The 14955-nt window shown below is 34.8% G+C and overlaps 1 long non-coding RNA gene across 1 annotated transcript; it reads left to right on the top strand.

The window, feature by feature from the left end:
* The first annotated feature begins 11424 nt into the window (after positions 1-11424).
* Positions 11425-13814, top strand: LOC124365142. Its single transcript, XR_006922704.1, has 3 exons — positions 11425-11576; positions 13435-13479; positions 13647-13814. It is a non-coding gene; the product is annotated as an uncharacterized LOC124365142 (long non-coding RNA).
* Positions 13815-14955: the final 1141 nt, after the last annotated feature.

Below are 14955 nucleotides of genomic sequence, written 5' to 3'. Positions count from 1 at the left end.
TTTGTTGTGCTCATAGTGTTATCAGTGTTTGCTGTGAGGGAGGCTGCAGCATCCTGCTTGTTGACTAATCAAAGTTATGGCAATGTGATGCTCAGTTTGCGTACATCTATTGATTGTCCGCGGTTACTTAAACCAATCAAATGATTAGAAACCAGAAGCAGCTATTTGTTGTGCTCATAGTGTTATCAGTGTTTGCTGTGAGGGAGGCTGCAGCATCCTGCTTGTTGACTAATCAAAGTTATGGCAATGTGATGCTCAGTTTGCGTACATCTATTGATTGTCCGCGGTTACTTAAACCAATCAAATGATTAGAAACCAGAAGCAGCTATTTGTTGTGCTCATAGTGTTATCAGTGTTTGCTGTGAGGGAGGCTGCAGCATCCTGCTTGTTGACTAATCAAAGTTATGGCAATGTGATGCTCAGTTTGCGTACATCTATTGATTGTCCGCGGTTACTTAAACCAATCAAATGATTAGAAACCAGAAGCAGCTATTTGTTGTGCTCATAGTGTTATCAGTGTTTGCTGTGAGGGAGGCTGCAGCATCCTGCTTGTTGACTAATCAAAGTTATGGCAATGTGATGCTCAGTTTGCGTACATCTATTGATTGTCCGCGGTTACTTAAACCAATCAAATGATTAGAAACCAGAAGCAGCTATTTGTTGTGCTCATAGTGTTATCAGTGTTTGCTGTGAGGGAGGCTGCAGCATCCTGCTTGTTGACTAATCAAAGTTATGGCAATGTGATGCTCAGTTTGCGTACATCTATTGATTGTCCGCGGTTACTTAAACCAATCAAATGATTAGAAACCAGAAGCAGCTATTTTTGTGCTCACTGTGTTATCAGTGTTTGCTGTGAGGCAAGCAGAAACGTCCTGCTTGTTGACACTATTCTAACAGAACAGTAGAATAAAAGAATCACTCAAGGAACGTTTAAAAATACTATATGTTAAAGCTCATATATTTTTTGGTATACCCTCTTCTTATCTGATCATAATGATTGTTCTTTGTTAAAATTTGTTCTTGAAATTGGAAATTTTTGAAAGGATGGCAGAATTTCGTGTAATTGCTTTCGTTACATGTTACAAAAGTTACCATACAGCGTTTTATGGACTGGAATAAAACGTCTCCTCTTCATCTGGTGAGGGTAGATATACTTATTTATATAAGTATACAAATAATATCTTGCTACTACAGGATGAAGTGGATATATTTCAATCCTTAAAACGTTGTGTTATTCTACTTTGTATCATATAACGATGGAAAAAAAATCCTTTTGTAAATATTTAACAATATTTATGTTACAAAAAGTGTTTGGTTTAAAAATATTGCTAGAAATTAAAATAATAATAAAATATTTAAAGATCCGATTTGTTACATTTTCCATGTTAGCAACATAATATTCAGTTCAATTAATGTGCATAATGTATTTATTATCAAATAATTAAATCATTTTATTTAAAATTGTATTAAAGCATCATGTAAACAAAATTTAATTTGCATAATTGCATTCCTTTCCGTTTAAGGTATTGTCTGTGTTATTTGCTTCATAGTCATATCCTAGCATTTTGTTATAGAATGGTCTCTTGTTAAAATTGTTTGTCTATTTAATAGTCGTCTCTGTTTGCTTTTTGTTCCGTAATGTGTTATTTAGCACTTACAATGATTATCCGCCACTTACAGTATCCGGTTACTCGACTACTTCATGAACACATCATCAACGGTTTATAATATCTCAAAACAAACGTCAGTAGAATCTTATGGTACATTATAAATTGCAAACAAAATAATAAAAAAACTAAAGCAAAACCGGTAATAAACTGAAAGCAGGTGTACTAACAAGGAACGGACGTAATAAAAATATGGATTTAGTTTCTATATTAGGCTAAGTATTATAGAAACGAGGTCTCTTTGTCCACATCACTAAAAATATTGCAATAATTATCCGTATGGTACTTGTAAAATATTAGTAAAATTGCCGCTTGACAAATTTCCTTAAGCTAATCGCTATTAAATGCGCAATAGATTGGTATAAAATATAAAAGTTTATTTTGAAGTTATCTGTCCTAATAATTTGATAATTTATAAATAGTTAATATAATGAAATATATTTTATTCTTTTAAATTTACATTAATAATAGGATTTTAAAATATTATACAAAGTTGTTAAATTCTTTTTATATTTCATTACATACAATTGTGATAAAATGTAACTGTATTTTGAGTAAAATAAATATTCATGTTATATTTTCCCCACTATTATATGAATTGGCCAGTAAAATTTAACGATTAATTCAAATAAAGCCCGCTTAGATATTGCACATGGTAGTTGATATCCTTGAACCGCGCTGCTAGCTGTCTTACAGTGAGACATCTCTCATTCATCATTACTGTGGTCACTATTTTATATTAGTTTGTTGTTATAAAATAACGTGTTTTGTAATATACAGGATTTTCATTTTAACTGAGCCACTATTCGTATCTCAAAAACGACTAAATGTAAATAAAACTATAAATAGTGGACTTCACATTCTTTTTAGTAGCAATCAATAAATGACCTCAGAATTTCAATATATGGCCGTCATTTCCAAAATAGCAGGTACCTTTGAGGTTTTTTTTTATTGAATGACCGATATTTATTTTCTTGCAATTCATAGTGTTTTTTTTAATTCACACAAAGTTTAAAACGTCTCTATAGTTTTTGGACATGAGTTAGATGTTGATTTCAGAAGGTCTTAAAACACTGTAATTTATGACTTTATAATTCTGTAAAACCTAAATGATTTGGGTGCAAAAATCTAGATTTACGTAATCACTTATTTGTTTGAGATCATCAGTTTCCTTAAGTTTAAACAAAAACATTTTAATACAGAAAAATTGAAAATGGTTTAGAACTAGTAATTTATTTTAAAATTGAAACATAACCTACCTTCGAATAGGAAAAAGTATATTATAGGGATGCCGTTATATTTTGAAATGCTACTTTTTCTGTCTTAAATATGTCATAATGGATACTTATTTATGTATAAATTGGTTTCATCTGAAAGGTTGTATCTAAATAGTAATTCAAGTCAGATATCTTTTGCATTTTCTGCTACGCACTTTAGCAAAGTGTAAGATAAATAGGTTGATGTATGTGTGACAAATGTTGAAACCGGTGTTTTATTTCACTTATAAGTAGATTCAACAGTTAAATGAAAGTTTGATACACTAGTTAAGAGAATGCACGTAGAAAGAAGACCGTTGCAATACAATAAGTTCATTGGCAAGATACATACCTATTTAATATATTTATTGGCTCAGCTGAGCGAAGCATTGGTTTAAAGGGGTAACCTTGCGGTATTTACCATGTATCTGGAGTTACAAACTAACACATAACTAGTGAGTATTCCAGTACTAAACCCACTCCAGCCATTTTCCATTCTAATCACAATGTATTACAAGTGTATATTACAGTGGTAGTTTATCAACAAAGCACCCATTGTTCTCTAAGTGATTGTGGTGACTTCCATCACCCTTAATGCACGGCCAGGGATCAATATAGGGTCACCGTGTGATATAAACGTTGACACTGGGAGAGACAATACCGTTATGCACGTTTACTAATCGAAGTTATGTGACTGTGATGCTCAGTTTGCCACCAATAGCTTCGTCCAGATATATATACGTAATGCAGATTTCATTACACTATACGAGTATAAGTAGTATATTATCTACCTAAACGTAACATTTGATGAACTATGTATATTATAAAGCGAGTTCAAATCATTTTCAATCATTTTATTCTCCACATGAAATGTACTGCGCAATACCTTTTGTAAATTCAATGATACAACCATGTAGACGTTTTAAACAAAAACAGATCAAAGGTAGCCTAGTGGAGCTCTGAACTGGCCTCTTTGAGGAAAGGGTCAGGCTCTATTCAGGAGAGAGAAAACTTGGGCACTTGGGACACCTACCATGAGTCTCTTGCACTGTACAACCGCAAGGTTCGTACGGCTAAGAGGTTAGCCTGGAAGAAGCTCTGCACTGATATTGACAGTGGCAGGGCAGTGCAAGGCTGCAAAAGCTATTGTGCAAAGAATCCCATCTCGCCGCTTGGTAGTCTCAAGGACGATCAAGGTGGTTTACATTACTGAGCCGGAAGGAGTTCTGAAAGTTATGATGGAACACACTTCCCGGACTGGTATTGTTCATGAGGGTGAACAACCACCCGAAAGTGAGGGGAGACATGCGGGTCGCGCCACCCATTCGCAATGGAGTCTGGCGCACCGTATTGTTACCTTCAGTAGGATTGAGTGGGATATTAACTCATTCAGTCCTTACAAGGCTCCTGGGGGGCGACGGGGGTGAGACCGGTTTTGCTTGCAGCGGGGATTGGACATTCTCCTTCCACAGCTGTGCAGACTGTTCAAGCCTCCGTGGCTCTCAGGTACATCCCACTACCCTGGAGAGTGTCCAGAGTGGTGTTCATACCGAAGCAGGGGAGGGCGGCATGGATCGGCCGAAGTCTTTCAGGCCGATATGCCTGTCCTCCTTCCTTCTCAAAAACATTGGAGAAAATGGTTGCCAGGTTTGTTTGGGAGGGAGCTCTTCTGGAGCGACCTTTGCATCCTACCCAGCATGCCTACACTCCAGGAAAGACATGCGACTTCGGCCCTGCATCAATTGGTATGCAGGATTGAGAAGGACGCTGGCGGCAAAAGAGGTAGCTATAGGAGTCTTTTTAGACATTGAAGGTGCCTTTGATAATACAGCCCACTCAAGCGATTATCAATGCGGTCTCGGGACGTGGCGTTGATGGTCAGGTGTGTGACTGGATAGGGGCCTTGCTCACGGACAGGGTTGTTGTTTCAACCCTCATGGGAGCAAGTGTTAGTGCGAAGGCTACGAGGGGCTGTCCGCAGGGCGGCGTCCTCTCTCCTCTTCTGTGGAACCTGGTTGTGGATGACCTGCTAAATTCTTTGAATAGCAGCGGTGTCATTGCACAGGGGTACGCAGATGATATTGTGATTCTTGTGAGTGGCAAGTTTAACACAACAATCACGGAACTGAACCAATGCTGCTCTGAACATGGTGGGAAACTGGTGTGATTAAGGTTGGCCTCACCGTCAACCCCACCAAGGCTGCCGTGGTTGCCTTTACCAGGAAGCGACAGATGGAGGGCATATGGTCCCTTTCTATTTTAAAGGCTCACCCGTTGAGCTGAAGCCTGAGGTCAAGTACCTGGGCCGTGGATCCTAGATAGGGTTCTAAACTGGGGACCTCATCTAGAAAGGGTCATTGCCAGGGGTAAGTGGTCTCTAAATGCAATACAGACGTGTGATAGGTGGGCCCTGGGGACTGAAGCCGAGGCTCTTGTACTGGCTTTATGTTTCCCGTGGTCAGACCTGCACTAATGTACGGAGCTGTCGTATGGTGGGCCAAAAACGGAAGCCAAGACGATGGTAGCACGTCTGCAGGTATCCAAGGATGGCCTGCCTCGCTATCACAGGGGGCCCTTCCTAGTGCGCCAGGCGCGGCTCTGGACTGTTGTCTTAATCTCGCCCCCCTGGACAATTGTCATTTCGAGCTGTGGCCAGGAAGAGTGCCTACTGTCTTCAGCAGACGGGATTCTGGTCGTGCTGCAGCGGTGGGCACTGCAGAATTGGCACTCTGATACAGGAGGATGTTTTGCACATGATTCGTCTGATCAGATGCCACAAAAGTTTTCCTTTCACAAACCCTTTAGGATTATTTTGCCCTCAAGTGGATGATTGGTCAGAGGGGAAGCAACCTCTTCCACCACGGAGCTCGAATGGTACACAGACGGCTCTAAAAGACAAAAAGCGGCACAGGCGCTGGAATTCTGGGAGTGAGACCATGTAGGGAGCTGGTGGTTTCCTATGGGTCCGTATCCACAGCCTTTCAAACGGAGGTCGCAGCCATTATGGAATGTGCTCGTGAGAATCTTCGTCTGCGATATAGGGGCAAGACGATTAACATTTTTCACGGACAGTCAGGCAGCGCTGATTGGCGCTGGATTCCTTGCGCAATCAAATCCAAACTGGTTTGGGATTGCTATCAGACCGTTTCCTCCCTTGCCAGAATCAACAATTGTAACCGTTTGTTTGGTTTCCTGGTCATGAGGGGTGTTCCTAGGAACGAAATAGCTGATGACCTGGCCAACCAGGGCTCAACAACAATTATGACGGGCCCTCAATCATTCTGCGTGTTCCAAGGTGTGAATCCTCTAGGTTGTCTCGAAATGGATTCGCGCGGAGCATGGGAGAAGTGGAGGTTGCATCCTCCGGGTTTGATAGTGAGTAGAATGGTATTACAGTCACCTTCCTCCAAGGTGGCCTCGGACCTTCTCTCATTAAACAGTTAAAGTTGGCATCCTTCAGGAGGATCCGCTCTGTGGAAGGTGTAATGAGCAGAGGAGACTGCTGAGCACCTGCTCTTTGATTGCCCTGCAATATAGCAAGAGAGCGGTATGCCATATTTTTGGTAGCTTGAACAGGGGTGGCGAGTTTTCCCAGGAGGACTTTGATAGGTTGTTTTCGGCGGTTTGTTGAACTGCTGAAGTTGTAGACTGGTAGTCCCTCATGGTGTTTCCGGGTGCGCAAAAGGCCCTTGAGGCTGGGCTTAAGTGCATGGCAGTAGGCCGCCCCACGAAAAAAAAAAAAAAAAAAACAACTAAAGATATACCAGACCAATATATGAGTATATGTTCTTGATTAAGGTAAAAATGTAAACGCTACAACACCGCCAAAAAAAAAAATACCTTAGACTGGAAGAAAATTACAACAACCGGAAATATAACTTATTTTACAGCGAACGAGACCTAGGTATGTGTATTTAAAAACAAATCCTCGTTAAAAACAAAACAATTTTCCTTACAAATAGGATTAGAAATTTGTAGTTAGCCGCTAGCTGCCGTTTTGTATCTTTTAATTATTATCCATAGAACTAGTAAACTTGAGTAAAATAATATTGAGTGATTTGCTTTATTATAAACAAAATACCGCGTGTTGAAAATGCTTAAAGGTAAATAACAAATAAACTGTATGGTTATAAAGAGTTTGAAATTACCGAAAAATTTTCTAATTTTCTAAAAACTCCAAAGGTACTTTTTCAACAAAATCCGTGAACACATAAGCGAACAAGAAGTGTGCCTGCACAAGCCGGGAGCAACATACAGGTTACAGTTAATAAGCTTCAGACACCCCGCAATTCTAACGAAACAAAACCTTTTCTCAATAATTGTTTCCTAAATTCAAGGTTAGGTACGTCAGCGCTCGTTATGTTTTTTTTACTTAGATTACTTACGTTTGTATATACCTACTTACATAGCCTACTAAAAATAGTAAATAGGGAAAGAGGGGCCTCCTCCCTTTTGCCAAATCGGTTCCTTTTAAGAATTCAAGATAAAATCACTACCGTATACTGACACTTTATTTTCAATGTTAGTCAAATAAAGTCTGATATTTCTAATAATATATTTTTTTATCCTGGTAGGTAAAAATCATTAATAAATAGTGCCCAAAGTGGCACATATTATAGTAATTAAATGTATTATTGAACGTTATCTTTATTGGTCTACTTTTCAACTTTACAATATAAATATTAATCTAATTTTGAATTCTTGTCTTTTGTAAAAATAATTTTTACTGTATAAAAATTATATTAACAAGTTTGTTTGGAAGATCATGTCAATTTGTGCAAAATTGTTTTAAGTGTAAATATTTTTATTGGATTATTATTTTGAACACTTTTTTACAAATATTGTTAAATTCCATCTTACGCTCTCCACGTAATAGGAAAAGTTTAAAAAGTTGATTTACTAAACTACATAATATATTTTTTAAGTGTTTATACCATAAGCTTTAGATTAATATGAAATAATAAAAGAAAGATTCTTGTTCAATCCTGATTATGTTATTTAAAAGTCTGAGTAAATATTCGGTACGTAAGAATATATTAGTTTAAATATAATGCAAATATTATTTTTCTATTTCTCAAAATTTTATTATTTAAAAATGTGAAAAAATGCAATAAATATTTTAACTCATTTTATACATATTTAACATAAGATAACTCCCCAATGCTGAAGGGGCTATGCCTATTTTAGTTAGAAAATAAACCTATCTAGGCAATAAAGAAGATAACATAACGCTTACCTTATTAGATTCGTAATTAGCGTAACTTAATACAATATATTTTAAACTACGTACATTTTATAAATGTTATCTCTCACTAATTGAAACCAATGACAACTTACAATGAAATGTCCTGAGAAAGTACTCAGTTAGAGACCAGCCTTTTCAAAAAGTACATTACCATAATTATTCCTTACGCTACTACAGAATCTTGTCTTTTAATTCCACTTTGTTAGATTAACAGCCTCCATAAACTCGAAACTTTACTACGAAACACAATACATTCAAAAAGAAAGAGGGTGAGCCTATTGTGTTTCTCGGCGGTGTTTTTCCTCAAATGAGTTCCATGCCCTTTGATCAAGTTTCATGTCGTTCTTTCATCGGTTAAGACAAACACAAACTGTTTGTCCTAATTGTTTGCATATTCAAAAAAAATGTATCTTGGTATAGTTATGTATGCATTATATCTTAATGATATGCTACTTAATAAAACGACGCTTTTTGGACAGAAATATTATATCTTACTTGGTATTAGATTTACCACGAAATACACAATTATATCTTACTGATTTCACTGTCTTAAGAAGTATTGGGATAAAATTGGGACAATAGTTTCTTCAACGCATTATTGACTTTATTACTTAGCGTATTATAAAATAATCAAGGTGTGCTGGTTTTTATAATCAAACATACTTGATGTACAGAATAAAATTATTTCAGCCATTTTATAGAAAATTATTGTATGAAAAATTACTATCCTTGAATATATAGCTGTACGGTTTCCTTATATGATCAACCATTGAAAATTAAACATAAATTTTTATCAATCTTTAAGTACAATTTATGCCAAACCCAAGTTTCGTATTATTTTGTTTAAATTGCATATGATAGTAGATAGTAATATGCCGACTTTATGAGCCGACAGCATGTCAATGTAAAATACCTTTTAAAGAACCATAAAAATAATTAGAGTGAAATTACCTGTTTCCTATTATCCAGACTATTTAAGAATTTAAACATTTTAGCCTCTTCAGAGTTTTGTATCGGATGTACCAAGAGTTTTAAAAGTTTATGGCAAAAATATCTAAATTTATTACAATCCCAAAAAGTTTATAAAAAATAGTTCAATTTATGTTATTTAAAACAAATGTTTGACCAATATTTTTATTTCTAAGGCGACATAATGTTCAAGATGGGTTTACAAAATGCTGTTAAAACTACGATTTTTTATGTTGTTGTTGCTTCTAAATCATCTTTAATAAATTTGAGAATGATATTTACGAAATATAGTAAAGTTTACTAAATATTTTATATACCGTTCGTTAATATTTTTATATTTTGTGCAAATGTGAAAGACATTTATTGATAGCAGTAATCATATTTTATTTTAAATAAATATCTAACAAATGGGGATTAAATAGGGAAGAAAATATTCCACGGTCGTCTTTACCATTGGAAGTGATGTGTTAAAAACATACTTTAACAATTACTGATCCCATATAGCAACTTTCATCGAAAAAGCTACAATATTTTATGACATGATCTTTTAAGATAAGGGATAATTGGGGTAGATTTTGAAAGTTTTGTTTTATTCATGAACTTTAAGGTATAACTCGCTTGTTTTTAAAGTTTCAGATTTGTCAATAAAGTGTAATTAAAGAGTATAAAGTAAGTATTTTATATCATAAAAAAGAAATAGGCAAGAAATATTATATGGAATAAATTTTAAATGATCTACCGAGAATGTGATTGAGACATACACCGTAACTCCCAGGTCTCCGTTTATCCACACAGCTGGCAGTAGACGATAAGCGGAGTTATAAGCTCAATAGCAGAATGGCTATACTCAACTCAAAGGTTTACTTCACTTTTACGGCTTAAGCTGCTAAACGACCCATAGAGTTCAATTTAAGAATGATATTGCTACTTTAATATCTTTTTAAACCTTTATTTAAGTAGTAATAAATTTAAAATAATTAAAATTTAGTACTCCAAGATATAACATTTTCAAAACTATTTTACGACACGTGCTAAACTGTATTCTAAGGAAATATTTCTTTAAGAATGTTTTCTGGAAATATCAATTTTTATACATTTGCCTATCGGTGCTTTATACAAGAAGCTAATTTAGAAATGATGTCGATCTTAGATTTGGATAAAACACTAGTGTCATATTTGATAATAATTCTACCAGTAGTATTGCGTGTCAAACATTTGTAGGTTTATTATTTCGCATGGTTTCCTCAAGTTGTGTCATAACAAATATCAGTATTTTCCGGTTACATCGTGGTTACACAATTCCTGATAAATTTAAGTCTATATATTTCGATTTAACATCTGTAGAGAGAAAAAGGCTCTACGCAAAGCGATTTAAACTAAAATATTTCAGGAAGTTAATTGAGTAAATAATGCTTCAATGTGGTGTGAAATAGAATACATTGATCATATTAGCTTCAGCATGTTAAATATTGTATGATGGATATTCTTTTAGGGTCTTCAAACGTATAATAAAATTGTGGACTTACTGAAACACGGCATGCATAAAAAATTGGATTATTGCGGATGGTATGTGAAATTTAAATTTAGCAATTGTTTAACGAGATTTATTTATTGTGCATGTTTAAAACAAAGTTATCTTGTGTTGCCTCTAAGTATGAAGTTTATTTGATAATAAGTATACTGAAACATTTAAATCATGAGACTTTTCTGCTCGTATAATGTTAGTTCAGGTTTGCAGGGATTTGAATTTAGCAGTACGTGTGAAACTAAACATATGAAGTATATAAATAGATGTAATTTTAAGAGGAGTGAAATTATTTATCATACTATATTACAATAAAAATTTCCCTTTGATTAGTATATACAAAAACATGTTTATTTTTACTCTTTGGCATTTTTAATGATACATCAGCTGTGAGGATTGGCTTACTACTATTTTATGACACATCAGATTTAATTTACTATAGAAAGTAAACAAATAAATAAATATTGACTTTGTAGCAGTTTTTAACTGCTTGAAGACACATATAAAACATTTTCTAAAAATGAAACCTGTAAAAATGAAGCCAAAAATGTATCGCCCCCGAAACCCCTGCATACTACATTTCATGATAATCGTTGGAGCCGTTCTGAGATTCATATACATATATATATATATATATAAATATATACAAATATATTAAATAATAAATTTAGTGTAGATACAAGTTTTTGTAACAATTTATATCATCATCTCCATGAAAACCGATTTTTTAATTGTTACACATCAAAACATTTGACATGGGGCCACCCAAATTTAGCGTAGAATGTGGTTTGCTGACTATTAGTGAGATGTTACAACAGTTAGTGGACGTTAATTGTGCATGGCATATGATCCGGAATTTCACCATCTCATCGATAAGAGACCCAAGATGATAAGCCTATCACCCCTTCTAAACGGTAAATATAAATATTTTATTTATTTCCTCATTCGTAACTTTTCCTATCTGTATATAAGTAGTATAAAGGCTGTAGATACCTTAAGTGTTTTGCTCTGAGTATCGTTTGTTGTAAAACTATATACAATTTCATTAATGAAGAAACAAACACAGTGGTTAATCCTAAAATAACAAAAAACAATATAACAGTTTTTTTTTAATGTTAAAAGTTAGATTATAAAGCTTAACACAAGAAAACGATGAGTAATTTCTGTTATTATTAAAAGCTACTAAAAAAAAGGTTTTAAAAGATACATCAAATTTATAGTTTATTATACAAACTAACGTCTTAAGTTACCAACGATACACACTACATGCATTAATGAGTTATCCCACACAGTCATCAACATGAGACTCTGTAAGGTTTAATTATCACTGGAATTAGCACTGATAAATAATAACATTAAATTACGGCACCTCTTATTGTGGTTGCCTACTAGGGCAATTTAATAACTATGCCAATTCTTTACTTACCTACGATCTAACACTTTCTGTCATTAAACACCGGCCTATTACTCTACTTGAATCCGAAAATCAACACATATTAAAGTGTAACTAACATTTAAATGCTATATTACGTGTTATTTTCATGTAATGCTGTAACTTACCCACCCTATGGGCTTCCGGATTTTTTTATACAACTGACTGTCTCATAATTCTTGTATTTTTAATCTCATATGCGTAACCTTTTACCTTCCTTCCTATTGCTATATAATTATCTTTTAACCACACTCCCTTAGTTCAATGTGCCTAACCACGATACATTTTCCATCCTAGTTTAAATTTGGGTACTTAACAATTCTAGTCCGTTCAATTATACAATCATCTTGCGCAGTTTAAATATTTTTGTATCCAATTATCTGTAACTGTACTTCAGTTGCAGGTTTACCTGCCTGATCATATTTTTAAATAATCGATTGATTGCCTTTTCTGCCTTATTATGCCACTTCTCATGGACCGCGGGTCTTCTTGAGGACCTTATAAAACACAATCAGGAGGAGATTCGGTACAGTACAAAGTCGATGTTACTGATGAAATGTTACTGACTGAATGTCACCGACAGTATTGGAACTTGAGCTATTTCTAAGTCAGCCCCAAATTCCGAGGTCTTAGACAACTCGTCCATCGGCACTCTAAACCCTCGCGATACTTTCTGTTTAATCTAAATGTGGTCTTACTATTTTGATATACTTCAGGAATTAAATTTTGGGATACGAGCTGAGATAAATTTACAGCAAAAATTAATCCGTGCTTCCAACAAAATGGCAGCGGAGTAGAATTGGGCCATACGAGCTCCAAGGACAAATAATAAATACTCCCTTAGAGTGAATATGGTTTAAGCGTGAATATTTTGCGTCTATAGTTATGTCACAAATATTTCGTCTACTCTTTTGTATTACGACTAATGAAACTCTATGGTCTAAAACATGTGAATTACTTAGAATATCAAGATATTCACGTTCATCAACTAGTAATAATAGGAAGGTCTTATATGAAAGGGTGTAACTTATTTTGTTTTTCAACCATTCCATCTGATGGAACTATCATGTTTACAACCATATGAGAATGAGTACTTACTGGACTTAATCTACTCTCTGACTACATATTTAGAGTAAAAGTTAAACATGACCACAAAGCGATGGTATTGACATTTCCTTGAGCTACAGTAATATATTAAGTATAAATCATGTTTTAGAAGATCCAAATCAATTTCGTGAAATACAATTTACCTATTTACATTTAATATCAATAACCCACTATTATTGTACGTAATTTTCAAAGCAACCAATTGTAAAAATATTCTGATTGTTTTGTTTCAGCATACATTTCTACTTTACATATTCAATGGGAGGAAGTCCAGTAGCGTAAGTCTTTGAAACATTAAATATATAAGTTATCTCGCCATTCTGAAATAACTGGGTTGGTCAAATGTTTAGATTTACAGCATTCTCTTATATGTTCTGAGAAATGAAATAGGCGACATCTTGGTATCATATTTGTGATTCGAGAGTTTTGTTCTGCTTATTTTCAGGTGGCTTCGGTCCTGCGTTGGCTTGACGTCCCCTCTGTGACATGATCATCTAACACTTCCCCACGTGTGTTGCGAAACACGCAAAGTATGAATGATGTTGATTGAATGAAAGTGTGAAAGTGTGCTTGCGTGTAGAACTACATATGACAACAACAAATAAACATTCACTACACCACACGCTCAGGTATACTATATTTTTCTTATCATATTTGACTTATGCTTACGCATCTTTTTATGAATTTATGTTTACTGACACGTTTGTTTCAATATCTACTTGTTATATAACACATACACGTACTTAAACACATTACTTTTGTAGAAAAATAAATGCTTTTAACGTTCATAAGATATTAATTGCAATCATGTATTAAACAATAAATGTGTTTCTGATTGTTTCAGGGTGACGCGGTCAATGTGGCAGGAGGCCGCCCCACTTACACTAATACACTCACTACACATACATTAGGTAATGTATTCTATTTAAAAGTATAATCAATTTGACCTCAATGGTTGTTTCAGAATGGCACGGTATTAGTAATTAGTAGAGTGCATTTTTGCTTGATAAAATTAAGCAATCTTACTGTAGTAATTATGATTACTTTTTTAAAATTATTAATTAGTTGAGTTGGTTTTAGTTTATGATTATATTTATAATATTATAAGAACACTTTCGCCTTATAGTATATTGTTCTTATAGTACCCATTCTATTTCAAACTGTTAGTACAGGAAAGAGTAATATGTGGTGAGTACAAGAAGGACTAATATGTGGTGTGTACAGGAAGGAGTATTATGTGGTGTGTACAGGAAGGAGTAATATGTGGTGTGTACAGGAAGGAGTAATATGTGGTGTGTACAGGAAGGAGTAATATTTGGTGAGTACAGGTAAGAGTATTATGTGGTGAGTACAGGAAGGAGTAATATGTGGTGTGTACAGGAAGGAGTAATATGTGGTGTGTACAGGAAGGAGTAATATGTGGTGTGTACAGGAAGGAGTAATATGTGGTGTGTACAGGAAGGAGTAATATTTGGTGAGTACAGGTTAGAGTATTATGTGGTGAGTACAGGAAGGAGTAATATGTGGTGTGTACAGGAAGGAGTAATATGTGGTGTGTACAGGAAGGAGTAATATGTGGTGTGTACAGGAAGGAGTAATATTTGGTGAGTACAGGTAAGAGAATTATGTGGTGAGTACAGGAAGGAGTAATATGTGGTGAGTACAGGAAGGAGAAGTGTGTGATGAATAATGTTTCTTGTAATGATGGCATAGCGTATCGAAACTTAGGGATCATAACGATGGTGTTTGTTTGT

This window comes from Homalodisca vitripennis, chromosome 6, assembly GCF_021130785.1.
Source record: "Homalodisca vitripennis isolate AUS2020 chromosome 6, UT_GWSS_2.1, whole genome shotgun sequence".
Classification (NCBI taxonomy): Eukaryota; Metazoa; Arthropoda; class Insecta; order Hemiptera; family Cicadellidae; genus Homalodisca; species Homalodisca vitripennis.
The sequence above is the reverse complement of the archived record's forward strand: the minus strand, read 5'-3'. Positions and strand labels throughout refer to the sequence as shown.